Genomic DNA, 6,000 nt, shown 5'->3' on the forward strand with positions numbered 1-6,000 from the left:
GTCATCACTTCTGAACTCACTGGTGTTTCACCAAGTTTGCTGACTGAGTGAATCCCTTCCCAGTCAGAGCAGGTGACCAGCCTCTGCCTGGTGTGAACTCACTGGTGGGACATTAGTTCCCGAGAGCTTTTGAAGCCGCGCCCACATTTAAAGGGTCTCTCCTGGGTGTGATGATGTTGTGTCTGGGCAGGCTGGATAACTGAGTAAATCCTTTCGCACACACCGAGCAGGTGAATGGTTTCTCCCCGGTGTGAACTCACTGGTGTTTCAGCAGTGTTGGTGATATTCTAAACCTCCTTGAACAGTGAGAGCAGCTGAACGGCCTCTCCCCGGTGTGAATGTGCTCGGGGATCATCAGTTCCTGAGAGCTTCTGAAGCCGGCCTCTCGGGCAGAGCATTAAAGGGGCTCTCCTTGGAGTGAGTGGCTTTGTGTTTCAGCAGGCTGGATGAAGCAGTGAATCCCTTCCCACACACACAGCAGGGGAATGGTCTCTCCCCAGTGTGAACTCGCTGGTGTACCCGCAGGCTGGATGACCATTTAAACCTCTTTGTGCAGTGAGAGCAGCTGAATGGTCTTTCCTCAGTGTGAATGCGCTGGTGGGACACCAGATCCTGAGAGCTTCTGAATCCGCTCCCACAGTCAGAGCATTTAAACGGTCTCTCATTGCTGTGAGTGAGATTGTGTCTGCACAGGTAGAATGACTGAGTGAATCCCTTCCCACACACCGAGCAGGTGAATGGATTCTCCCCAGTGTGAACTCGCTGGTGTACCCGCAGGGCGGATGACCATTTAAACCTCTTTGAGCAGTGAGAGCAGCTGAACGGTCTCTCCTCAGTGTGAGTGCGCTGGTGGGACACCAGATCCTGAGAGCTTCTGAATCCGCTCCCACAGTCAGTGCATTTAAACGGTCTCTCATTGGTGTGAGTGAGATTGTGTCTGCGCAGGTGGGATGAATGAGTGAATCCCTTCCCACACACAGAGCAGGTGAACGGCCTCTCCCCAGTGTGACTGCGTTTATGAATTTCCAGTACAGATGGGTATCTGAATCCCTTTCCACAGTCCCCACATTTCCACGGTTTCTCCATGGTGCGGGTGTCCTTGTGACTCTCCAGGTTAAACAATCAGTTAAATCTCACACAGAACACGGGTACAGTCTCTCCCCGCTGTGAATGCTGCGATGTATTTTCAGGCAGTGTAACTGGTTAAAGCTCTTTCCACACTCAGTGCACTGGAACACACTCACTCGGGTGTGTGTATCTCAGTGCATTCCTAGTCACAGTGATGTTTACAATCTTTTGAAGCCAAGAGGCTAAACAAACATTTCTCCTGCTAGATTCAAAGGCCAATGATATTCAGTTCCCAAGAAGTCGAGTCACTCTGTCAGATCTCGATGTGATGTTGGAGATTTCTGTCTGATTTCTCCTTGTCTAATATCCTGTAAGTCAATTTAGAAAAAACATCGTAATTCAGAATACGATCGAAATTCAAATCGACATTTCTAGTTTCTATGGAGCATTCATTAAAGACACAGTCATGGAGCATTAAACTTGCCGAGCAGGGCCTCCCGTATCAGCACACAGGCAGCTGCTTTGTGAGACTGCCGGCAGTACAGACAAGTCAGAGATAAGGGTGTCCTCAGAAGTGGGATTCATTGTGAAAGCTCAGGGACGGTTGATAAGATGCAGCAATTCTGTGATTCTAATGAACATTCTTTCCTCTCTCATTCCCCAAAAGCCGTAAATCTCCATCCCACACACTCTCCCTCCATTCTCACTCTTCTGTATCTAATATTCACCCTCCCAATTCTCCTGAAGGTGCTGATTGAGGCTGATTGACAGATCCATGCTCACTGCTTCCTGTCCAGCACAGAAATCATAACAAATAGGAGCTGCAGTCAGCATTCGGCCCATCGAGTCTGCTCAACCATTCATTCAGATTATTGGTTGATCAACCTCTGCATTATTTTCCCCACACTGTCCCCCATATCCATCGATATCTTCAATATCCAGAAACCTATCAATCCCTCTCTTGAAAATTCTTGATGACTGAGGCTCTGTAGTCCTCTGGGGTAGAGAATCCAAAACATCACCACGTCCTTGAGTGAAGAAATCCTTCCTCATCTGAGCTTTCTCTCCATTTTCCAGCCTGTTCCCAATAATTATTGACTCCCTTGTCATTCAAAAACTGTCTAACTCATCCTTGAATATATTCAATCCCTCCACTGGTCCCTATGGAAGAGAAATCTAGACACTAACAATTCTCTGAGGGAAGAGATTGTTGGAAATATATAATATAACTGCAGTCCAAAATTACACAGCCAGATATAATAAGTGTATTTTATTACAGAGCTATAAATAATATATCGAATCTGTACCATATAACAACAGGGGAGCTGATAGCCTCGTGGTATTATCGCTAGACTATTAATCCAGAAACTCAGCTGATGTTCTGGGGACCCAGGTTTGAACCCTGCCACAGCAGATGGTGGAATTTGAATTTAAATACAAAATCTAGAATTAAGAATCTACTGATGACCATGAAACCATTGTCGATTGACCAAAAAACCCATCTGGTTCATTAATGTGCTTTAGGGAAGGAAATCTGCCATCCTTACCCAGTCTGGCCTACATGTGACTCCAGAGCCACAGCAATGTGGTTGACTCTCAAACAGCTTCTGAAATGGCCGAGCGAGTGTAAGGGAAATTGTACTGGATATTGTATGAGTTTAGTATGGAATTCAGATTCATAGGTCTTAGTGAAATGATAAAGTAGATTTAGGTGAGTAGTGAGATGGGTATGTAACCAATGTAACCTAAAGTAACTTCGTGTGACCTAATGTGATCAAGTATAGATGACATGCTCAAGGCAGAGGAAACAGGGAAGTAAATGGCAGTCACTGATTAGCAAAAGCAGACAATAGTCACTTAAGAAAACAATGAATACTGCTCAGTGGTCTAACTTAATGTTGGACCATAAAAGTCAGCAAAGAGGATGTCTTTTCTAACACATTCGGCCTAAGTCAGCAAAGAGGATGTTTTTTTCTAACACATTCGGCCTAAGTCAGCAAAAACTACGATTATTGTGCAAGCAGACAGTTGAGGTAAGGGCAGAGATATAACCACCATGGTTTAAGAAACAAAGAAATGTAACAGGGAGCGACAAATCGCGAATAAAACGGATAAAGGGTCAACTAAAAACAATGGTGGCCAAAGAAACAAGGTCAGGCTGTAAAGTAAGATAAGAAACAAGGACAGGATGTAAAAGTGAGATAAGAATCCTGAGATATGAAGCTGAAATGTATTTAAAGACTGAAAGCCTGAGGGCTCTTTGGATTGCTCCGGAGATCCCGACTTTATTCTGCTTGTGCTGCGAAATAAAGTCTATTGCTTGAAAGATCACTGCTCAGACTCTCTGTTTTAATCGATGTGAATAAATTGTCGTCCTGGGGAACCACGACAAAATTGGCACTGCGAGCAGGGTTGGTGAGAGATCGCCCAGAAAAGCATCTGGAAGGAGTGGCGGAGACGGTGGTCCGACCGGAACCGAGAAGTCCCCAGCCGGCCTTCTGTCAACAAGGTAAGCAGACTTGCATGCATGTAAATCCTTGTTGTCAGAAAGGGGTTTTCTCGAGGCCCGGTGCGCCCGGCTCTCTGCTGGTCCTGGATCTCCCCAACCCAAAAAGATATCCTGCACAGGTAAAACCAAATTGTGTAAAAATTTTGAGAGACTGAGTCTGATCCGAAGAGCAGAATTTTTGCATGCAAAAGCGCGCTGCGAATACTGTATTGTCTGTGAATGGGTAAAAAGTGAGACGGGAAAAAGGCTGAAAGCTAAAGTAATGCAATTAGGTTAAGTCGAGCGGTTTGGAGCGGGTTTTTCAGGTCACGACTTGCCCAGAAGAGAGTAAGTGTGGGAAAATCTGCCAGCCCAAACCTACCCAGGACCTCGGGTAAGGGACGTCAACCGAGAGGGAGAGAGATCAGTGAGAGATCACTCTCTGACCTAATACAGTAGTCAAAAGCACAGGAGTGAATTTTAACCCCAGGAAAGGGGAGTAGCAGCTAGAATAGAGGAAGTAAAAGACCAATTTGAACAAACTGGTCTGAGGTAACAGCGTGGAGAACAGAAATAAGAGGAGAGTCGGAACATAGGTAGGGTAATAACTAACAACTTGGAAAAATTACCCTGACAAAACTGCCTGGTGACAAGATTGAAAATAACTAATCTTTGAATAATAACAAAAACGGAAGCAACACTGGATTGGAAAAAGATTACACACATAATTAACTTAGAGGAGATAAAGAATGAGTGGCCGTATGTAAATTGGGAAAGAGTAGTCGATAGGAATTGGATAGACGAAATAAAATTGGAAACCCTAGAGAAATTAATAAAGGGATCTGACCGATACAGGATTTTTATACACATAGACGAGCAAGTGAAAACCTACTACCCTCTGGCCCGGGAAAGGAAGATAGTGCCGGGACAGGGGACTACGGGGAAGTGGATATCAGGACCCCGGTTAGAATTACAGATATTGGCAAAAGAAATCCAAAGAAAAGGTAAACAGGAGAATGAGCACGGAAAAACAATACAGCAAGTAATAATCACTGTGATACCTAACTCTGACAGATTAAGTGATAAAAATTGTGACAGTGATCCAAAAAGACGAGTAATGGCGCACCAAGTTAAGACACCAGTGGAGATATTAGGGGACAAGTTCCCAGCCCTTAGGGGAGATATAGAACACGACTCTAAAAAATGGGCCAAAAGAACAAATAAGACCAATACACAGTGGCCGGAGGAAGGCACATGGTCCATAGAGAGGTGTGAGGACCAGAAGGGAATGATAAAGAACTATAAGATTAAGGATAAATCGAGCAAAAGAAGGGAAAAGCGAGAAAAGGAGTTAGAGATATTAGCCCTATTCCAACAAGAAGGGAAAGAGAGAAGAGGGGTATGGAGGGGAGGTAGAATGCAGATGCCAGTACAACTTGAGGAAAAAGCAAAATTGGAAGATCCAAACGTAGCCCCACCCCCCTACTTAGAGAAACAGAGCTCCACGGGACTGTACCCAGTTATATCAGGCACAATGAATTTTGAGGGAGAATATGACATAGAACAGATGACGAAGGAGGAATGGGCACAAAGGGAGAGAGAAAAGAGACAAGATATAGAGGAAGCGGCTAGGAAAACAGAAGAGGATTTGGATGGGCTGAACCAAAGGAGTTGGAGGACGAAGTAAAGGTGGTAGAACTTTTGGAATGGGCAAAGAAGGTAATGAAAAAGGAAAATGAACGAGAAGAGGGAGGAAAGAATGTTAGAAAAGAATATGAGGGGAAAACAGGAGATGATCCTCACGAGTGTGGAAGTGAGACATCACAGGGAAAAATAGAAGGAAAGAGAGTCGGAGTGAGCAGAGAAGAAAAAGAAAGAGAAAGGAGCGGAGAGGGAATGCGCTGGGATGTGCACAAAGGGGCAGACAGACGAAAATGGGGGAAAGCATGGAGGTGGAAGCACCCAGAGGAAAGTAGAATGGCGAGAGAGACGGAAGGAGAAACAGAAGAAAGTAGTGAAGACGAAGAGAGCCAATCAATGTTAGGGGTGCAAAGAAAATCAAGGCGGGAAAGGCGCCCACCTGTAAAGTTTCCAGATGTGGATAGGAGAGGGAAAAGGATATTCCCGGTGATTCTGAAGGGTGACAGACCGCAGTATATCCCTTGGTCAGGTCAGGATTTGCCCAATTTAATTAATGAATTACCCAATATTTTGGATGGAGCTGGAAGGTGGATTGGACAGTTGGAGGCAGGAATGGTGGGAAAAAGGATGGCACTGGGCGACATCAAAGCTCTCCTGACAAAGGTGATAGGAATGGACCAAATGGCGGAAGTAATGAGACGTGCTGGCATCCCGACCGCAACTTATGACCCGGAGGTGGATGGGACACTAATGGACCAGTACCGCCAAGTCATCTGGCAGGCACTGCGGGATATGTACCCCAA

The sequence above is a fragment of the Mustelus asterias genome, unplaced genomic scaffold, assembly GCF_964213995.1.
Source record: "Mustelus asterias unplaced genomic scaffold, sMusAst1.hap1.1 HAP1_SCAFFOLD_481, whole genome shotgun sequence".
NCBI classification, from domain to species: Eukaryota; Metazoa; Chordata; class Chondrichthyes; order Carcharhiniformes; family Triakidae; genus Mustelus; species Mustelus asterias.